General features: G+C 38.9%; 1 protein-coding gene across 1 annotated transcript in view; it reads right to left on the bottom strand.

Annotated features, from left to right (window-relative positions):
* znf609 (zinc finger protein 609) overlaps positions 1–22,342 on the bottom strand; it is a 104,862-nt gene extending 82,520 nt beyond the window's left edge. The window contains exon 1 of the mRNA XM_015377578.1: positions 21,897–22,342. The gene's annotated coding sequence lies outside the window, so the exon portion shown is untranslated. The remainder of the gene's footprint in view (positions 1–21,896) is intronic.
* Between the last annotated feature and the right edge of the window lie 503 nt (positions 22,343–22,845).

Genomic DNA, 22,845 nt, shown 5'->3' with positions numbered 1-22,845 from the left:
CCAGCAGCACTTTATAGGTCTGCTGTATGGGAGCGCTTTGCATTTAGAGTGACCTACGATGACGGCAGAAAGAAAGTTGTGGATAAAAGTGCAACAGTGTGCAACACGTTTTGTTTATGCTAACAGCAACATGCCCAACATGTCATGCGAAATCCCACATACTCCGTCAGCAACCCCCGCTCCGCTCCAGACCAGCTGCTCAAAGCAAAGCCTACAGCCTCCACTGTGGCTCCCGTCCACTCCCCTCTGAGATGGTAGAGAGCATGCGCGAGATGATCAAATTCAAAGCAGCAAAACATACAGAAATGATCCAGGGTTTCCGCGGATCATTTAAAATAATTACAATCCATTATTTTTGGGGGGGGGATTTTTCCATTAATTTCATAAAATTTTATGGCATTTCTGTGTAACAATCAACATATACCGAATCGAACCAAACCGAAAACCGTGACCACGAAACCGTGAATCGAACCGAACCGTGGATTTTGTGAACCGTTCCACCCCTAATATATATATATATATATATATATAAATATATATATATATTTTTTTATTGGTTAATTATTTCAACACAAAACAATTAACAGTCAATTTATTGCAACACATCAGACAAGCATCCAAAATGCAAGTTACTTAAAGGTAATGTCCCTCATTTTCCCTCACTTAATGTTAAAGGTAGAAACTGAAAACATTTTAAGGACTGAAGCGAGTCGAGTTTTGTAATTTTGACAAAGTGATAAATAGCATTCATCTTTAGACTTCCCAACGTCCTCTTATAAAATGTCTTTTCACACACCTGAAGCAATTCATACACATCTCTGATCAATTAATGTGCATGTTAGAGGGCAAGTCTTTGTTTTTCTTTATTAACCCCCTCCTTCATACAATTTTGAATATTGGATTATCTCATATAACATCTTTTGAGACCTGGAGGCTTGACTGTGAATCATTCACACGTATTAAAACTTTACCCACGGGAGATGATGCATCAGTGCACAAACAACAGGGTGACTATTAGCCAGGGTTGTGACTGGAAAACAAATATTTTACAACATGCAGGTTGCTTGGTTAGAATGTCAGCACTCACTTTTTTGGAGGAGAGCTTCAATCCTAAAAGGGTTTTATGCTTATTAAATCCGTCGTTAACAGTAACGTTGTGTTAGTGAAACAACCTCTCATTTCACGAACTAATTCTGTTTGATCTGCAGAAATCCATGCTTTGAGATAATGCTCTTGACAAATGTGCCTTAGAATTTATATATTCAACCAGTTTTTTTCCAAACAGTATCAACACGAGTAAAAAACTATGATACAATCAGACTGCAGAGTATGTTGTAATCGTTGGTAGGGCTCACTAGCCAAATTAATAATGTCCTTTGACCTCGTTTTGCTCATAAACTGTGCAACACATGAACTCTCCTCTAATCCACAAGCCAATAGACAGGTCTAGTTCTTTAAACACACACCAAATCAATACATGATCACACCCACACAGAGGGCTTGCAAGGAATAAAGCCATACTGTGGTAACAATAAAAATATCGCTGAGTGTTGAAACGGCAACCAGCAGCAAATGCAATAAACATTCAATTAATGCCATTGCCTAAGCATGAACTTTCTGTAACTCTAGATAAGCTATAGCAGCGGTTAACTCATTTTCAGAGCAGCACTAATGAGGCAAAGTGGGGCTGTAGCAAGACAACATCTTGAGGTGACATTTTGGATTATATTTTGTTAGTTTTAAGATGATTTCGCAATTATGTTGAGTACTTAAGTCTCTTCTTTTAATGATCAGAGGGAAAAACAGAGGCTGAATATTTGAAAATCACATGACTTAATTAGCCTTTTTTTTTTAAAATCAACTGCTTCCTTTGTGGCCATATCTGCAGAGAAAAATGCTTTCTTTAAATAACCAGACTGCCATAGATCTAATCTGCAGGTAGGTAGGTAAAGATGCAGTACTTAAAAACAGAAATGCAATGCACAAGAAATGATAGAGAGTAGAGATAATCTGAGGTCAGTGTATTCTTGATAGCTTTTGTTGCATCTGATGAAACGAACATCCGCACACTGGTCAGCGTGTAAAGAAGCCCCCAATGTTTAAACACTGACGAGGTGCCAGATTGATTTTTCCTGCATTCAAAGGTGCCTCAAGCAAAAAAACAGGAGCGGCTCCATTAGCATGCCGAGCCGTTCCACTCCACAACCATTTCTGAATTACACAAGCAGTCACTGAGATTCTCCCACTACTTCTAATTATCGGAGCTCTCGTCAGTCTATAATTGAAGCACTCTGTTTCAATGCGAGTTGACGAGGTAACAGCAGAAGCAGCCACTGCGGTGCACTGGTTCGCCTTTGTGGGTCAGCAGAAAAGGAGGCTAACTGAGAGCATGGGGAGTTTAAAGCCTGATTATATACCATTACAGCACCCATCTGTGTTGGTGAGTTCATAAGTGTTTATACCTGTCTGCAGAGAGCGTACAGACATGAAGATGACAGTAGTCACACACATAGCTGTAGAGGCATTGTATATTTAGAACAGGATAAAGTAATGAACTAGCAGATGTTTTACAGATCTGGATTGGTTTGATTTCTCTGAGGCATTTCATATAACACTGCAGGGATTACCAAGCTCCTGTGCATGGCCTTGGTGTTGTACAAGCTGGTATTTCCCAATCTGATAATCAAGCGGTCTAATTGCAGAACATTAGAAAAAAACTACTTAGCAGATAATCAGGTAGTTTTCAGCTCTAATTTCATGACTCTAAGCAGCAAAATCTCAACTATACTATAACAAAGGCACCCTTGATCAAGTTACTACAAGTTCCAGCTAAGCTAGAAAAATACCACTTCCTCAGATATCAAGCCTGCACTTCTCTTTTAGCTTTCTGATGGCCACAGTCTCTGTCCAAAGACTCTGATACACTGCCGCCATCCCAGACTTGCTACAGCAGGTTTGGGCATGCTTAAATTACTGTAAACACCTAGCGTGTATTTTGTGTGATGAAACCCATGCGGGTAGAAAATTAGTGGCTGCTAACACCTCAGCAACATTATGATAACCTAAGTGTAAGTAGGGCATCAAAACAAACTTTTTTTATTTATTTATTTTTATTTATTTTTTTTGTAGTAGTAGTAATAGTTAAAGAAATTATAAAAGGTAACATTTGATCTGTAAAGTTCAAATGTCCAAAGTTAAAAAGAAAAAGCTGTGATTTATATGAAATGAAATCAATCAAAGCAAATTTCACATCTGGACAATATAGCCAAGATAAACACTGTTTACATTAAATTGAGTTATATAATTAATTTAACCTTTTTTTAAAAGTATTTAATTGTCAGAATATTCATTAAAATTGGAGGAAACCAAACTGAAAGATGATTTAAAGTAGGATGATGATGAAAATCTCAGCTAACAGATTAAAAGTGGCGTTAACACTGAAGTTTGGTTGTTTACACACCATTGGACAGAGACTTCACCAATTAACCCTATTCTTTGTATTATCCAAATGCCTAAAGCTATCTATAGGTACTTAATTCAAATTCAGAGATGCAATTAAAACATTCTAGTACAAAAGGGGGGTGCTGCTTCAAGGAGTTAGCAGGTCATCGATTGTGACCAAATCTAAGATAAAGCAAATGCTTGACCTTCCCCTCGTCTCAAAAAAAGCAAAGGGAAACACCCTCCCCCACCCTTAACACTGGGTGGCAGAGAGATGGTTCTACCTCACCCTTATCTGTGCAGCTTTTATCTAAATTACATTTGTTCTGTTAAGGATTATGTATTAAAATAAGAATACAAACAATGAATTGGGGCTTATCAATTGAATTTAACTTATTTAGAGAGTCCTAGGAAGAATGCCTGAAGAATTAACACTGGTTTAAATATTAAAATCTAATTCATGGTAGTGATATAACATTTAGCTGTATGCAACTAAATATAATCAGCCAGAGAGACCCATCTCTCTCATTCTTAGCTGCAACCAACTATTTCAGCCTAATGGGGATGATAATAGTCTCTTTAACAGCTCATTGGTTATTTCTATAAAACAGTTTGGAATCTAAGATCCATCCGTTTTTAATGCAAACCAGCGTTTGACTCAAGGTTGGCTTAATCAGATGGAGGATTTAGCGGGAGACTGGCGACCACGGGGCTTTGTGAACCATAAAGGGTCCAACTCTTCCACACCGTGAAGAACGAGCGTGACCGTCACGCCTGACTGCCTCCAGTTAGCAGGACTTTAGTTAGCCTCCAACACCATTTACTGGGGGTTCTTTAGATTGTTTGTAACGTGACCTAAAACAGATGCTTTTTGCCTGGCCAAGCTATGGACAGCAAACAGCACCCGAGTGTGGTTTTGCTGATACACACCAGGACAGACTAAACCCAGAGGGAAACACAATGTCAAATACAAATGTTCCCTTCCACCCAAAGCAGTAACATTAAGAAAAGGAAGCTACTATCAAAGCGGACCAGACTTAAGGATCTCAGCATGTTTATCAGGTGAAACGAAAGCGCTGAGAAGATATTTCAAGCTTAACAGTTATATAGCTGCTGCTACTATATGTCGCAAATAGTATGAAAACAGTTATATAACAAATACACTCCCAAAAGAAAACAAAAAAATAAACATTATCTCAAAATAAAAAGTAAAACCTCATGGAAATGTTGTGAAATACCTGGTGTTTGGAAAAAAAAATTCAGAACAGGTCAGCACCAACGCCTGGGATCTAAAGACGGCAGTCTGAATCAGAATCTCCCAATAAACAATGTAGTCAAAGCAATTCACCTGCTAGTTAGTGTCCTCAACATTTATTGAATAGATTTTACAAATAAAACTTTTAGCTAAACCTTACAAATCTACTAAGTGGTTGGACATCTAAATCTAATAGTAAAATTCAAATAACAGATGCAGTAAATAGACCTAAAACTGCTGTCCATAAACACACAATAGGGGTAGGAAATACACTAATTGCCCTGATAAGGGGTTTAGTATAACAAAATGATAATGTTTGCAAAATCCAAAACTTGGCACTACTGATGGGTTTGTTATTACTTGTTCTGTTTTTTTGTTCTGGTTGCACGAGAGCATCAATTGATATCAATACATTATACAAACAGGATTAAATACAACTATATTTATTCAGTGGCACTCGTCATGTAACCAGGAAATCAGATCAGTTGCCTATCAGATCATAATTTCAGCTTCAGAGCAGTTTTTATGTTACCAAGTCTGCAATAAATGTATTGCCAAAAACAGTTAATTAGTTCTTAAATGCTTTTTATCTTCATGTTCATTAACAAGCTAATAAATAAGATAAAATACTACAAACATTGAGTCCATATTCCCAATCCCTTCCACACAAAAAGCTGAAAATGTGAAGCATTATATAGAAACAACATTTGCTGTGTGACTTTCCTTTATAATTTAACAGTTCAATGCAACACAATGTAAAGGAAAGCACAAAAAACACTGCAACCAATAATCTAGGACAGCTGAAGTAAAGCCAAATCTTTTTTCGCTCTCTTCTATGCTGAATTGTAAACAAATGCAACACCCATCTATGGGTACAGACGGTTCCCATGTCATCTAAGCTCAATAGGAAGGAAGACTTGTGAAACGGCAGCTTGCAGTCTGTTAATTGACAAACAGTCTGAATGTCTGCGAAGCTAAAACTGCGTTGCTCATCCACCGTTTTCTGTAAATTGTTTATGACATGCATTTGTGCACAGGCAGCTTGTCAAACAGGATTACTACCAATTCTGAATAAAAACCCAAGTACACAGTGGTTTGACCTGAACTGAGCCAAACTGCAGGCGTCCACTAAAAGTTTACCTCTTAAAGAATCCAATCTTGAGTGTAAATCTGCAATAAAAGCATGAAAACAAAACAGAGAATGTAACTAAAAGCTACATCTATGAAAAGAAACCAGGCAATCACTGAGCGACTAATATACAGAACTACTGTTTGTACCATAGGCAGCTGTGCTGCTGCCATGTGAATGTCTAACTAGAGAAAGGGCACGGACAACCATTAACCCCAAATATCTGCCTGGCTCTCTCCCAGCAGCTGCACAAAGAGGCAGAGTCATCAAGAAACAGGGCTTCCAGCAGCATCAATGCTCTGACACTTAAAGCTCCAGCAGCAGTGACACATTTAAAAATGACAACATTGGTTGACAGCATTAATGCAGACCCGATTCATCTCTGACCAGAGTCATTTTAACGCGGTAGTAACTGTCCAAACTGTTTTTTTTCTCCCCCCAAACGCTGAAGCCTTCCATGTAGGGGAGCACTGTTTTGCAACTGAAATATTGCTCATAAAAAAGCGCTCAAGCTGGCAATAACAGCTGACAGTAAGTGCCGACATGTGTACACACTCAATCACTGCTGGCATTTGAAAGGCAGGAAAATGTGCGTCAGGGAGCAGAGGCTAGCACGCCGTTTATAAAATAGCTTTTTTTAGTCAGAATACTGATAGAAATCAGACAGTTATAGTCAAGCCTTGAGACTTTTCACAAGAAGCTTCATTGAGGTGCAAAAGTACTGCAATCTTTAATTACATTTTAGTACCTTGAGAAATAATGGAACCAGCTAATTATAGTAAGGAGAAGTCTAATTATTTCTATAAAACCTCTACGGCTGATGCTCTGGATTGTTTTAGTAATCGATTAATCTATACACTTTTTTTATTAATCTAAAAATAAATACTTTTAGTAAAGTACCATTTCTAAATTAACGTTTTTTTTAGAATTAAAAAACTATTGTGCATTTTAAATTAATTATAAACAGCAAAAATGTGAAAGTCTGTATACCATTAAATTAGGTTATGATTTGAGCTCATTACGAAATTAGACAAATTTGAAATGTATTTTAATAATCGATTAATTGTAATAATTATAATAATTGAACTTTATTGATCTTACATTGGAGAAATATATCTCTTCATTTAACCCATCCCCTTGGGGAGCAGTGGGCTGCCATTGTGCGGCGCCCGGGGAGCAGTTCATTTCAGCCCTAAAAATGTTCACGGATGAACTGAATTCAGCTTGAATTTTAGAATCATCTTAAAAAGAAAATCTGCAGAACTTTGACCCCCAGATTGATTTATAAACATTTCAGCTGCAACATAAAGCAAAAGAGGCAACCACATGTTCAAGATCACCTACAAACATGAAGGGTTCTCACCAACGGCCAGTTCCGCTGTCAGTTCACAAAACGATGCTGACTGGAAGGATTGCAACAGCTGTGGAAACTGTGTTTTTGAACATATTCACTTGTTAGAAACCTGTCAGAGGTGTTATTTTAACAGTTACAGTGCACTTGTTTAGGTCTTTTCTCTATCATTATCAAAGAGGGGTAGGACTGCCTTCCCCCCTTGTTTTATACTCTATCACCAATGTGAGACTCGCTCACATGCAGGTGAACAGATAAGAGGAGAATGTGCAACCTTTGAAGCCAGGGGTGGAGTGAGCATAGGGAGGTTTGGAAGGGTTTCCAAACAGCTAGATTGTCAGGCTGACCTAGGTGACAGTTTTTTACCCGAGAAAATCTCATATGATCTTGGATCTATCTTGATAATGGTGCCCTATTGGTTGGGACAGAGTGTTTGCATTCTGAGAAGATTGTGAGGTTCAAAATGTATTCTGCATCCTTTTCGCCATTAAACAATGTAAACAATCCTGGAGCTGACTATCAAACGATTCCATGGCCATTACTCAATTCACAAGAATGCAAGTACGGACTCGTGTCCTGGCTAAGTCCGTTCTTGAGAAGAACACAGGAAAGTATGGACTCAGGGAGAACGGGAGCCTGCAGCATAAATATTGGTCAATTGGAACAGAAGCATAGTTGTGACGTCACCACACCCATGGCTCATCTAAAGCTGCATTTCACTTCCTGTTATTGAAACCTCTTTTTAATTATGCACCAAATCAGTAAATGGGCCATATAGTGAAGCTTAAAAGTATAATGTTCTCGTCTCAAATGATCTAAAAACGTACTTTTATAGAACAACAGCAACAGAAATACTTTGCAATAAAATTAAAACAGGAGCTACACAATTCTAGAAAAAAAAGCCAGCACACTCTATGATCCCATTAATTTTGCATGAAAAAAAAAGTAACCTATCCATGTAAAAGCATCAAAGCCCTGAGAAAGTGGTCTCCTCTTTGCTCATGCTGAAATTTGACATCGCCATTCCTTGTGGTTACAAGGGGCTTACAACAGAAAACTGCAGTCCATACACGTTTAGTTTATACACGTAAAGTAGCAAATCTGTTTAAAGCATAGTAATGATTTTTACAAGCAAATAAGGTAGAGTGCTAGTTACTACAAAAGTTATTTTAACTCGATCCACTTTTCTATCACAGCACAGTAGAGAAGGAACACTGCTCCCCCATGGAGCACAGCTACAGTAGCAGCCATTCAAAATGTCCCCACTTTCCTTGATGGGCCATTGGCTGGTCCTTGGCTAGTCCGCTACAATTCATTTTTTAACATGTAAAATATTCTGTCATGATTTGTGGACATCTAAAGTAAAAAAATATGCACGCCCAGGAGAAGGCCAGTGGCTGGAAGTTGGATTTCGCTGCCATTCGGTTGACTTTTGACTGGAAAGGACCATTTTGAATATTTAGGGGATAACATATGGAGTTTATCTTGTTTATATTTACAAACAGAACCGAATAAAGTGCCTTGTGCACCCTGGTTGTTGCCATTAAATTGTGTAAATATTCCCAAACTGCAGTCTGGAGCTTCTGTTTTAGCTCTAGCGTACCTCCGCAGTGGACTTACTTTTCTTGCAAATTTCAGCGAGGTTCCTCACCGAACAGCTCCGCCCTCTAGTGGACACTACTAGACTGAAGGAAATTCATTTTACTCTGAAGTTCTCAATTAATTACCAATTACTAAAAGGAACTATGAATCAATGCACCATTCATCGTGCGTCGATTATTGGTTCCCATCCTTGTTTGAAACGATTTCTCACTTCCAAATTAGATATGGTTTACCATACAGAATCTCAGGATAACGAGCATTGCTGACAGGCAATGTGAGTGTTTAAGAAGATTAAAACATGTAGGCTAAACTAAAGCTCACCATTAAATTTCTATGTGTGATTTGTTAAGAAAATTCAAAGCAGACTAAAAAAAAAAAAGAGTTAATTTAACACTGTAACAGCTGATCAGTGCTAGTTTTTTGGTTAATCTGAGCTCACTATATGGTGTTAAGTTTCAGAAATTCCCTGCATCACTAAGGGCAACATATATGTTTGTTCAACTGCATTTGCCTCATCCAGATATCAGACAGCCCTGTTTAAACAATTGCCATCACCTTGACTGCCATGTCAACCAAAACAAGGTGATGCAACCCCCCCCATAAAACTACATTCTAGCTCCACGTTTCAACTTCAGACACACTATGACCCGGAAAACTAAAACAGCACAAGCTTGCTTGCTTTGTCCTCAGACTGTCGCTAGTATAAACAAACTCTTATCCTTCACGTCTTCCATCAACCTCTCCTGTTCTAAAGGTCCGTCTGCTTTCAATTTCTCCAGCATCATCAATCTCCCCTTTTAGTGTGTGTCAAGTTAAGATTCAAAGCAAACAGGTTGCCTCTGAGGCATTACATTCATCCGGTTTGTGTCAACATCCAGTCTACAATACTGTAACCTGTTTTTGAACAGGTTACAGTGACAGAATCAAATTAAGTGTGATATATTCTCATATGTGATCATCCAAGTATTTCTCTCCAGTACTACAAACAGTAAAGCTCAATTTATGCTCCACCAGTGACATTTGGCTTCCTCATTCTCCAAGAAATTGCTTACAACCGGAATATTTATAGGTATAGTTTTAACAGACGTCGGCTGTGACACAGCTATCTCACTGAAAGAACATCTTGTACTTTTCAGGTCAAGTTGTTGACTTTGGTCAAGGCTTATTAAGCATGATTAAAATCCTGTTTCAATAGAGAAGACAAAAAAAAAACACAATGAGGAAACAAATAGTATGACAGAAAGCAGACGTAGCTGCTTTTTGTCACCCTGCATGTAAATTCCTCATCGCAACAGAAAAGCTGAAGGCAGACTTAGCTGCTGAGTGAACTATAACACAGGCATGTTATTTTCAAACCAGTCACTTCAGTCTGAACAACTCCCATTAAAGCCAAGAGATTGCTTCTCTAGCTGCTTAGACAAATGTCCACACTGAAAATGTTTTTATCATGGCCAATAAGCTTCATAGTAATGGCACTGAAGCCAAAAGAAAACAACATGCACTCCCTGCAGCTACGCAGCGTGATCTGTCCAAATCCATTACGGCTTTTTTTCTCTCTGAACTCTTGCTTTATTTGCTTGTATAAGGGTCTTTACTCTTGAGATTAACTGTTTTTTTCTATTGATTTTCCTCAGCTGAGGCACTGCATGACGCTGTTTATCACGGCATGGCGTGCGTTTCGGTTGCATCACCTTGATAGATTAATGAGGAAAAGAGCAGGGGAGAAATAATGACGACGTCCTGCAGCCCGATCGGATCTGAAGTTAGCGACAAATTCAACCGGGTTCACTGAAAAACGAGGCAAGCAAAGGCATTTGTTTAACAGGCAGCCAATGCTTAACTGTCAAAACCACCGTAACACTCAGGTTTATCAGAAACAACATTTCATGTATTAGTTATTACAAAAGAATCACAAGTTCTGTTTTTTTTTTTTTTGTTTTTTTTTAGCAATATTTTGTTTTGTCCCTCAGAACCCATAAACAAAACACTGGATTGGGAACCCAATGAGGACTTTTAAGTTATTTAAGTACATGAATCCCTGACTAACCTCAACTTCACCTGCTGACAATCTGCAGGCTGTAAATGTTTAGTCATCCTAACACCGAGCCAGGCTGTATTTTGCACGACCAATTTATTTTTCAAAGAAATTCTGTTTTCTAAGAAAATGACTTGCAAAACTGTGTAGACATGAGTGTATTGCTTCAGGAGACATGCAACCAGAACATACCGGCTTTCAGAAACCAGTGTTGGTGTAGCATATTACAGCCTTGCTGTAGACTTCCTCACAGGGACAAGAGAAACAGAAGGAACTACAATGTTTGCATCAATTGTTTAATTCTGATAAAACTCAGTGTGATAAATGTTTAACCGCTTTCCCACTGAGGCCCAATGTTTTTCGAACCCAGGTTGACTTGCTAATAATCGGCACTTGACTTTTTTCCCCATTTGACTAAAAAGAGGAGTGTGACCCCCAGCTGGAAAGCTGCGTGGCCACTATAACCCACCACTGTGTGTCTGATGACATCATCACGCTGGGTAAGCATTGATGATGTCGATTGACAGTGCAACAGGAATCAGGAAAGTAAACAATGGAGAGCAACATAGATAGGAGCCAGAGCGTAGTCAATATTCTTTATTATTTCGCTCTATTATCTGTCTGAATCCCTCCCACCAGTGCTGCACCATGTTTATCGGATATAAACAGAGTGGACCAAAGATGGATGATGTCCGTACATTGTGTTCATGTAATTTAGTGGGTCAACCCGGGTCTAGTGTTCCCACAGCGTGCCCATCAGAGCTGAGGCGATTTTAATACGGGTCGCTTGCCGAGTCGTTTGACCCGGGTAGGTATGCGTCACTGAACTGTTCCCACTGCCACTAAAAGCCGGTTGTTCCTGGGTTTAAACACATTTTTCAGCCAGTTGGAAAGGGGTATTATAGTTGCTATGTTGCCAAGAATATAGCCTACACATTTTATTGACTTCAACATAGCTTTAAACCTGTTCTTGATTAAGCTCCATTATTTAGTCGACTTTTAAGTGTTGATTGGGAAAAAGGAGGGGCACATTTCATGCATTTTTTGCAACATCACTGCATCTATCGATATTTTATTTTTATTTAGGTTGTACAGTTTATACCACAAAATTCAATGACAACCCAATCCCTTTCATTACTGTGGCTTGAATCAGTAATGGCTGAAAGAGAGCACAAAAAGAGAAGAGAAGTTTTTCAAAATTACACTTTCTTTGAGGGATATTAGTTTAAGAATGATCTTGTCTGTTTCTTGCTGCACTACAGGCAGCCGTCAGCGGATAAAGACTGATTAAAGGCACACTATGCAACATTTTTCAGTTAATTAATGTGTTCCATAACGTTTTGGATGATTAAATGAAATGTCATTTCAGGTTGAACAAAGGTATTCTCGGCCGCCCTGGTGGTCTGTGGGGGAAATACCGCACTTGCAATTGCAGGAGCCCTCGGCCCGCACCCACAGGCTCAGAAGTCTCGCGAGAGTCTGTCTTGCTTTACGGCGAGAACTGCTACACGCCCCCAGTTAAAAGCAGGCTCGTTGCTAGCACAGTGGCGATCTTTGTGCAGTTATCATGGCGGAACCAGCGTGAAAACAGCGAAAGCCCATGTCGGAGCAGGCAAGAAAGTGGGAAAGGGCTCCGGACAGAGAGAGGAGTCGTACACGGGTGAACATCGGGCAAGCTTTTTCCGAATGGCGAGAGCTAAAATAAAAAGAAGGCTGCAAGGCTGACGCGGACCTCGCGTTTCTGCTGATGCAATTGTAAGTAACATTGGAATGGTTTCTCTCTGTGTGCATGTTCATACTTTCACTGTGTTAGTTATTCGTTGCGTTCGCCTGTCTGCTAAGCTCAAAACAACCGCGCCTGGCTTGACGGAGAAACCAGGAGAACAGCTGTGCATATTTACGACAGTGCACTTTTACTTTCGCCCTCTGGGGGGAGCCTCGCTGGAAAATCAACACCGGTTGCATAGTATACCTTTAAGGCTATCCATCCCCAAAATCTAGGCCGATAATAAGGCATTGATAATACCACTGGCTTCAACACTGAGTGAAGTACGGTACAGTTAGAATTTAGTCAGGTGATATCAAACAATTATTGTACATCTTATTCTGGTCTTTCATTTGTAACTAAGATTAACAGTTAAGATTAATATCAGGCTACATAATAGGATAGTTTTATTTACTTTAAATGTCTAAGTGGGACATGGTAGAGTATATTTGGGATGAATATTTCAGTCATCTTTATTTTTTTTTATGCCATTTTAGAAAAATTAACAACAACAAAAAGCCTGAATGCAGAACCTGCAGACAAGCCTATCTTTGTACACTAGTTTAAAATCCTTGTTAACATTAGGTATTTCTAAAAGCAGAAAAGTAAAAAAAAAACATGTAATACATTTTGATCTTTCACATTTTAATGATAAAAAATATATACATTCTAAGAAATATTTAACTATTTAAGTTGAATTTCAAATGACTATTTTATGAATTTTCATTTATAAAGGTAATAAAAAAAATGATAGTGACGACAAAAGGTGATGAAGGGACATTCAAAGACAACCGACTAAGGCGTCTTTTTTTATGACATGATAGAGATCGTTAAAAATAATTCATGATAACTCAACTATTACAATAATCATTTAAAGCCCTTGAACTGATAAATTTGAGAAATGCAATAAATGATATAAAATTACAGCTCTAGATTTTATCCTTTGTTTCTGGGGGCTACTTTTGTTTGTTTAGTGATGTGAACAAAGGTTTTCTATTTCCTTTGCTAAACCATGTGTGGCTAAGAGCCGCTTTGATAAAAATAGCTTTTAAAGTAAACATCTGACGAGCTGTGAGACATTTGTTGCAACATGTGCTGACAGCAAGATGAATCCAGGCTGATTTTCATGAACACCAAAACAGTTGAAGATAAAGGTCTCTTTATCTTCCAGAGAAACTGAGGTTCTAGCTGATCATCCATCCTTGCTTTAGTGTGCTGCAACTGTGTAATTTGTGGATGTTCTCTAATTTACTCATCAATATCACAAGTGAGGCTGATGTCATCCGAGAAGCGGCGTTATTATATATTTTTTTACCCTCTTTGATTCCACAGATGACAGCGGATCCTGCGCTATGATTAGGGCAACAGGGACAGATCCTCCCACACGCTGCCACCGTGCTACAGTAATGATGTGCTCTGAGGCATTCCCGCACATCACTTCTTCAAAGCCCTTTCATGCTCTACACTAAGCTCAACACAGAAACACATCTTTCTAAAAGCGGCGCGACATTTCCTCCTGAATCAGGGAGGACACTTAACTGCTTTCTTTCAACCAGCTCAACAGCTTTCTGCAACAATCATTTAAGTCAAAGATTCAATTAATTAATTGTAGATGAAAAATTACCATATGCGAGTTGCAGGGAAAAGATAATCAGTGTCAGCGTCAAGTGAAGCACGACTGAGTAATGAGGTCATGTTGCTTATGAGTGGATGAATGAAGGCGGTATTGAAAGCAATAGTGCTTTAGACATAATAAACCGAATAACGCAGCAACACTGAGAAAAACTAATCTTCAATAGAACTAAAATTTCTTTCTAAGAACACACACACAGCATGTTACTTAAAAAAAAAGCAAAAGCAAATGAGACAGCCTTTCTGCAGCACTAAACACTGTGCACACAGGCTATAAAAGACAATATCTTTATAGGCGGTGTGGGGGAAGAGCTGAATCTAACCTGGGCTCTGATCCCAGGAAAAGATGGATCACCAGTTCTACAGCAAAGCAGCAACTGTGCAACAAGCACTCGCAACCTTCTTTCCTTTACCTGGCAATTCACAAATCAGAAATCCAATCTATGCTGCAGAGGCTAGTGCAGAGTTGCATATTCCTTAACAGTTTCACAGCTCTCTCCACATACCATAGAGTCCACAAAATGGTAGCCGCACAAACCCAAAGGACACATCTCAGGTTTAAAGCAGATTTCAGTTTTTTAACTAAACGCAAATGAATAAAGTTACCTTAAGATCAGATAAAACTAATGTCAATATTTCTAGGTTTTTCTGATGAATCATTTGTCTCAAAACCTGTTTGGGTAAAAGGCCAGATGACAAACTGTAAGAACACTGCAAAGGACAGCATTTAATCAAAATACAATTTCTACTCCACCCATTTTCTTTTTTACAAATAAAGAATAAACTAAAATCTATGTTTGCAGAACATGAAGTATGAATTTAGCCATGTGGCAATTTCAACCATCTAATTTCTGCCAATGTCAGTCAGCTCTACTCCTTTAAGCGGCCATTATTCATGACAGCAGAAAAGACCATCGCTGTGTCCAAATATCCACCCTAATCACTATATAGGGCAGTATATAGTGGTTACTCCAATTTAAATTAATCTCCAAACATCTAGTAGATAAAAAAGTAATGGACTTGAAATTTCCCACAATGCACTGTGAAAAGTAGTGATCCTCCATGGTCACTAGATTAGCAGATATATCAAAGAATTCTTCCCGAGGAGAGTTCTACTCGCAACGCATTATGGGATTTGTTGTCATGGCAGCCCGCTGTCACCATAGGTTGTCACTACCTGACAGCAGCCACTTATAACAAAGATGGCGAAGGCACCATGCCTGAAGCAACGGAGAATGAAAAGTTGTGATCATCTGTCTGAAAGGTAAGTTAACTGAGTTCACTATAAAGTCCACTATACAGTCCCCACTCTATATAGTATTAAATCTATCATATGCATTTAAAGTCGCAAGGAAGTGGCCGTTCCAACCTTTGCATCTCCAAATTCTCCGAGTGGTGCACGACTTTACACGAGTGAATAAAGTGAATGTTATTGGTCGATTATCAAGAGGGTGGGGTTGTTGTGGAGGAAGGTTCGCAGAGATGTTTGCTTGTGGCCGGTTTGTCAGAAGCATCTTGTTAACCAGTTGGCAACTTAGTGCTAAGGTTCCCAATGGGAAATTACATTGGGACTAAGTAGCACTTAGCAATGATACTGTCAAGGAACGCTATGGACAGCGGAAACATGCAAGAGGAGGAGAGTTTTGTGTCGGAGGTCGTGGATGAGTCTCCTCCGTCATACATTTTTTATTTAGAGGAGGAAAGCGGGGACGAAGTTGTTGTCGAAGAGGACGCCAGGGCGGCAGATGCTTGGTTTGGTCTAGAAGGCTTAAAGCCGTACATGTTTGAGCGAGCCCTTGCCTCGCAACGCTGCCAGTTCTGTTAGCTCTACGCCTGCTGAAGACACAGACGTCCATCCCCATTAACACTGGGATGGAACTCAATGGTAAAGTAAATTATTCTTATTTCTTATTTCAACCGTTGCGTATAATAGCTGCGACATATGAATCAAGATGATATGACCGAAAAAATTTGATATATGATTGGCCAAATTTAGGTGTACAAGCTGACGTAAAACTAACTGGCCTGTAGAATGATTTAACATTTAAATATGATTTCCCTGCGACTTTTAAATGTGTGGCATGACAAATGGAGGCAGAAAGTTAATTTTTTAAATCCTCTGGGATCCTACAAACAGACAACTTTGATTCTTTCTACCTCAGAATCAACTTAAGTAAAGGAAGAGTAGGTAACTAGTAGTGCCTTAATGTGGCAAAAGCTGGATCGGGGTGTTTTCAACCAGCCAGTAACTAATAAGCTGAAAATCTGCCAAATTCCCTCATCAGCAGATTTCTTAGTGCATCACCACAGCATTCACATCTATTAGATGCTACAAAAAACAGAAATCTAATAATAAATAAACAAGCTTTAACGGCAGCAAAATCAGGATTTTTGCTGTATATAACAATTCACTTTAAAAAATGACCAAAAAAGCCTCTAAATAAACTTGGTTTGGCAACTTCACAAACCAATTACTGCAGTTCAACACTTTACTGGAAAATAACTGAAGGGACAAAGATAAAATAAAATAGACCCAAAAAATCTCTACCAAAGCACAGTATATTCCTGGCTAACCAGTTTAATATCCCTAACTTTATTATACATCTCAATATTGATGCGTTTTTTTATTTGTATGTTAACATCCCTAAAGGTATTTGAATGCCCAGTTAACTTGATGTGCTCAAGCCAAATCCTTCTTTAGCTTGCTACTAGTTGGTGTGTGGCCATGACATGATGGCAGCCTTACAAAGCCAACGTAATCCGCCTGTCCTGGACTAATCTAATGCCTCAGACCTCTAAACAAACACAGTTTAACTCCCTTATTCCGCTACGTTCCTTTTGACAGCCAACTCAATCCACAACATGTTTGAAAAAGGTGAGCTGCAAACCTGTAGGCAAGTCTACATTGCCTACTGAAAAAATGTATATTTATAGAGTGATAATTTTGCAGCAATTCTGCAAAAGCAGTTGAGAAAAAGTCATAAAGCCGTTATACAATTGCTTTTACACTCAGTTCCCAACAGCTTGTTTATCACTGACATAAAACTGTTGAATAGGGAAATGGGAATTTGCTTGACTCACATTGCTCATGTTCGACATCGAGTGCTAAACATCCCACCCCCAACGTGATGGCTCCGTCAGTCTCATAAAATGTGCCTGGCAAAGCTCCTAACACCTTCATCATGATTAGCACAAATTACTTCCAAAAACGATCCGCTGAACACAAAGTGAAAATATTTGAAAAGAGTCAGATAAATGAAACACAGCTTTCCTTTTCTTTTTGGGAAAATAGAAAAGGCTGAAAGTGTTACAGCGGAGGAGACGCACAAAAGAAGCCAAGGATGCTCAGATGAGCCAAAGCCACCAGACCTTCTACATGAATGAATTCAATTTTAGGCCAAATCCTCTGGGCCTCATGTTGGTATATTACCATCTTTTGTATTGATTGTAGTATGACAAGACCAAGAAGAATGTGTAATAAATCTGAAGATTAAACACCCTTGTAAGTAAAAATCAATGACAGACGAGTTAGTAAAGAAAGCATACAGATTAACCACTCCTTAAGCTTCTGCAAACAGCTTTAATCTTAACAGGTACATGAAATAAACGACAATCATCCTGGCAAAGCTGTTGTTGTTCTTCGCAGTAAAGCTATTTATCTCTATGGTCAGATGAAGCACTAAAATTGATATGCTCTGCATTTTACAGCCAGGATATCCAAGATTGATCAATTATTAATGCTTTTTATGCTCTGGGAGCCATGCATGGGATCTACACAGTGTGGGTTGTACTTCCTGTATGTCATAGAAAATAGTAGCACTCAGATCGGCTAGGCTACGATGGTTGCTCACCAAGCCCACACACTGAACTATAATACCTGCTATAATACCATGCTAAACCATAAAGCAGAAGTGTTAGTTTTGTTTCAACTTCTGAGAGGTAACGTACAATATGTTACCCAAACTAGTACAAAGGCATCCAGCACATTAACTCTGCAACACAGGGAGTGAACAGTTCAGGGAGGTGGATTCAATTAGTTTATGTTTTTTTGTAATGGTCCAGTAGGACAAGGTACCAGATTAACTTGTAGCTGTGTGTAATTATGTATTTAGCCAAGAATGCTGAAGGCTTGGTAGGAACAATTAAACTCAAAGTTTTTTTCTCTTTTTTATTGCTTTAGGAACTGGTGGATTAATGTACACAATGAACGAGAAAGCAGTCTTTCAAACAGAGCAGGACACCTTTCCAGGCGGTCTTCTCTAGGATTGGTTTGGGTGTACGGTGAACAAAGATCTGCATTACCTCTTTTTCTAAGGCAGATCATTTCTGTCAAGATTTTCTTTTATGCTTTTCTTTGGGCAAACACTTTTCTTGAAAAGGACTATTTTACAGTAGTCATTAAGTACCAGAAAAAAAAGAGGGGGATTTAGCCTCCAGGCGTGGCATGCTGACTACATTAATATGGCTCTACATTGAGGACGTTTCACACCCTTTGTGATAAACAATCATGAAGTATTATCCACTTTAAAGGAGAGTTGGTAATGTATTTTTTTTTAAACAATATATCAACAGTTTGAATGAATAATTATTAGGGCTATCCCAATCAGACACTGCTATTAGATTATAGCAGCCTGCAGCTCAGACATTGGCATGCTGATACGAACACTCTGCTTCCGTTTACAGTTAATCAGTGGTTAATAGCACATGGCTCCTTTCTCATACCCACTGATGATTGTTCTTTGGGTAATGTAACTGATTGATCCTTTTCTAACAACAAACACAGGAAAATAAGTAAGAAAAGCAAGAATGATTTACACTGATTTTTGCTGAATTCGCATTAGGTCAGTATTGGGTTGCGATATCCTTTTGGATCGGAAATTAAAGTTTTCCTGATAATATCAAATTAATCATACCTGTGATTTGTACAATTTAAGCTCCACTCATAACCTTATGTTCTCTGTTTTTTTCTCATCACAGTAGCTTTATCTGGACTGTTGCTATTCGGCTGGGACTCCATCCTGAATTGAAATATCAGCTGTGCTGCTGCCATCGACATCTCTGTTTATAGATATTGGAGCTTGGCCTGTGATTAGCAGAATTGGCTTGGAGCTCGTCTGTCTGGCTGTATCTTCCTGGACGGGGCCGCCTGTGGAGCTAGTTAACAGTTTTGTATCTTTTTCTTTGTCTGCTTCTGTCTCCTTGAACCCCGGTCAACCTCAGCAGATGACTGAGCCTGTTTTTGCTGGAGGTTTATTCCTGTTAAAACTGAGTTTTCCTCTCCACCTACATTCCATGCATGCTTGGAGTGAGGGATAGCTGAAGAGTCGTCAATAAAATGCAAGCGAAAAGCAAGGTCACCAGCTCATCCATTGCAAGTCAATGACTCGATGCAATCAACTGGTTTTCCTAACCAATCTGACAGTGTAAATGTAAATAAACCGAAGTGAATTTATGATTTACTCTTAACTCATCACATGCAAAATTAACAGGAGAAATAAACTAACATAAAATTGCTAGGCGCTGACTAAAGGTAAAATGAGATTAGTTAATATCCCTGGATCTAATTTACCCTAGAGACTACAGACGTGTGTCTGTTTCTGTTGTTGTTTGTTTTGGCAGCCAATGACCACATTTTTTCCAGGATATAATCTTATTTTTGTACATCTCCAATAAATAATTTATACTAACATGAGATCGTTCCAACAGTTACGCTCTCATTGGTGTTTAAAATGAAACTGAAATGTAGCCTGTAAACAAAATGTAATGTTAGAATAAAAAAACACTATTTCTAATTCAATGATGACAAAACCAATATTTTAAGGGAAAAAAGGAGAGCATGAAATGAAGCCATTTCCTGAAGGACATTGTCTCAATTTGTAACCCATAGGGAGACATCTTGGACTTACGGTACTTTGACCACCTGTGATTTTAAATAATTCTCTAAACTCAGACTCCTCTGCTGGAAACTGTTGGAATGCGACTCCAATAGATAATATCTATTGGCTGAAAGTGAATTAGACTCACTTTGTTCAAACCAGAAACCCTGATCTATCATATCTCTTTGGACTCAAGAGGCCCAAAATGAGGATCACTTCCTGCGATCAGTGATTAAATAAACAAAAGCAGATATGAAATGAGCGACAAATTGAAGAAACAAAACAATTTAACTAAAACTTTTTTTTTTTAAGTGGGGAAAAAAAAAAAAGTCGTCAAGAAGTACAATTCAAGCATTCAGCAAACAAACTGTAAAAGAGTTGGGGGGTTCTGTAAGTGACTGATTTCATCAATTCCCTAACACATAAAATCAATAAAAGCAGATAGTTCCAAATTTCTATAGTACCAAAATGTCCAAATAAACCACAACGAGCCACCATTTTGTAGGTTTAAAAGTTTCATTAGTGAAGACTTTATTCCAGGACATAATCAAAGCCAGAAGGAAACCATGTTCACACTGCTCTTACAGCCCAGTTAAAGAAAGGAAACACATGTGAGAGGGATATAAGAAACCCCTCTCTGGGTTTCTATGGGTCCATTCCACTCAGGACCCCCCGGGGTCACAGGTTCTTATTTCTGTCTTAGTATTATTTTATAATGAGAATCCATTATGAGTGCACTCACACATGTGTTTTTTCACAGTTAATAAATGTTATTGGGATAGCTGACTGTAAGGTTTCTTCAGTTAATCCTTTATAGGGCATACCCCTTACAAATGTAGTTCCCTTCGTCCCTTAGTGAGGTCTAGAAGCACAAGATCCATGTCCAGCCATTCAGCAAAGATACTGCTACATGGCTGTACATCTTATTTTGGCATTTGACCAATTGGATGAGCCCTAGAATGATATATTACCTATTGTAAATTAAGTTGAAAAAAAAAGTTTTCAAGTTAAGAAAAATGGTAAATGCTCAGTGGAGCCTTGCAGCAAAAGGGTTCAGGTTTGATTAACACAATATTATACACATATATCAGGGCTGCAACTAACGACTATTTTGCAAATCGATTAATCTGTCGATTATTTGTTTAATTAGTAATTGGATAGCAAAAGACTTTTTAATCTTTCTGCATGTTCTCCCTGTGCATGCCTGGGTTCTCCCGGGTACTCCAACTTCCTCCAATAGTCCAAAAACATGACTGTTAGGTTAAATTAAGTTGAAAATAAGTTATCAAGTTAAGAAAAAAAGGGTGAAAAGTTAAAAAGTAAAGTTACAATTATATTGAGATTTATAAACTAAAAAAATATAAGTGCCAGTATCAGCATTAATGCCTATAAGGTTATGTTGCACCAATAAAAAAGTGTTTCTTTCACTCTCAGTGCATTTCTTATAGAAACACTTTTTTTTGCCATCAAAATATCTATATTATTTGAACGTTACAAATGTAATAAGGTCTTGTTCTGGATTCCAATAACACTGTTGGCTTGAAACAAATATTTCTCTCTAAAGGGTTAAACAGTAATAGTTAGCATTTACCTAGCAGCTCTTTATTGGCTGTTTAATGGAGAGCTAAGTTAGCTCTCAGATGAAGCTAACTAACGTGCGAGCTTAGCAGGCTGGCACAGTAACACAATGAGCTGAGCTGGCTAGCTGCTGCATGCTGTGTTCCAGCTAGCCACCAAACGTTAAAGGGCTAACCACCCGGAGCAACGTTAACAATGATGGAAAAACCATTTAAAAACGGACCAAACTTACCGACTTAACTGAACAATCCTATTCCCAACCGCTCACCGTCCATGGTGGTGCTCGCTCCCGTCTGAAGAACTAATCAATCAAAGGCGGTTGAGTTGCAATAAAAAAAAGAATAAAATAAAAATAAAAGCCTCTAAATAAAAGCTCTAGTAGAAACCAGTGGCAGCGCTCCCCCAGACACCCAACAACAGGAGAGAGAGGAAGGGGAGATTCACTGGACTTCTGCCATCACACTTCGACACACCGACCACAGCAGAAAAAAATAGCCGAGTCCCAGGCGCATTTTCCCCGCTGCTGTTCCCAGCCGCCTCGCGAATCGGTCAACAAAAAAAAAATAAAACCAATCCCTCTATGAACGGCTCCCCATCCAGGTTAATTCCTCCGTATTCGCCGTTTGTAGCCGAGCACCGCGCTTTGCTTCTCTGTGTGGGAACCGATACAATGTAGTCAGCCAGCAGCAGCAGCAGCAGCAGCAGCAGGGGGAGCGGCTAGGAAAGCCAGGACACACCGATTCCTGCTGGATTGAACTGAAAGGAAAAGCTGGAACTGGATCAGGCGGAGCGAGTCTGATGATTATCAAAGAGAAAACGTCCTCCCTTTGAAGCCAGCTGCTATGAGCTGACACACACAGGGGCGTTTGTGTAGCTGGTGGATGGGGGGTTAGGACTTTAGAAATACTGAGGTCATCAGTTCAAGTTGCATTAATCCCTCAGTTTAAAATTGCTTTTAAAGATGTCCTCTCATAGGTCAGCAATGTCGCTCTGCTGGGAAATTTGTAAGTTTGCTTAAAGTATGTATCTACCTCCAGAATCACAAACATAATAACACATACACAAAAAAAGCACTTCATTTAATTGGATTTTGAAATAATACGTTTCTTTTCAGGGGCTTAGCTAGATGGGGGGCCAGGGATGGCCTTGACCAATCATTGGCCACCCCTGTGGCCATTTTT

This window comes from Cyprinodon variegatus, unplaced genomic scaffold (assembly GCF_000732505.1).
Source record: "Cyprinodon variegatus isolate N-32 unplaced genomic scaffold, C_variegatus-1.0 Scaffold156, whole genome shotgun sequence".
In the NCBI taxonomy this organism is placed as follows: domain Eukaryota; kingdom Metazoa; phylum Chordata; class Actinopteri; order Cyprinodontiformes; family Cyprinodontidae; genus Cyprinodon; species Cyprinodon variegatus.
Note: the sequence above shows the minus strand (reverse complement) of the source record. Positions and strands in the feature narration are given on the sequence as shown.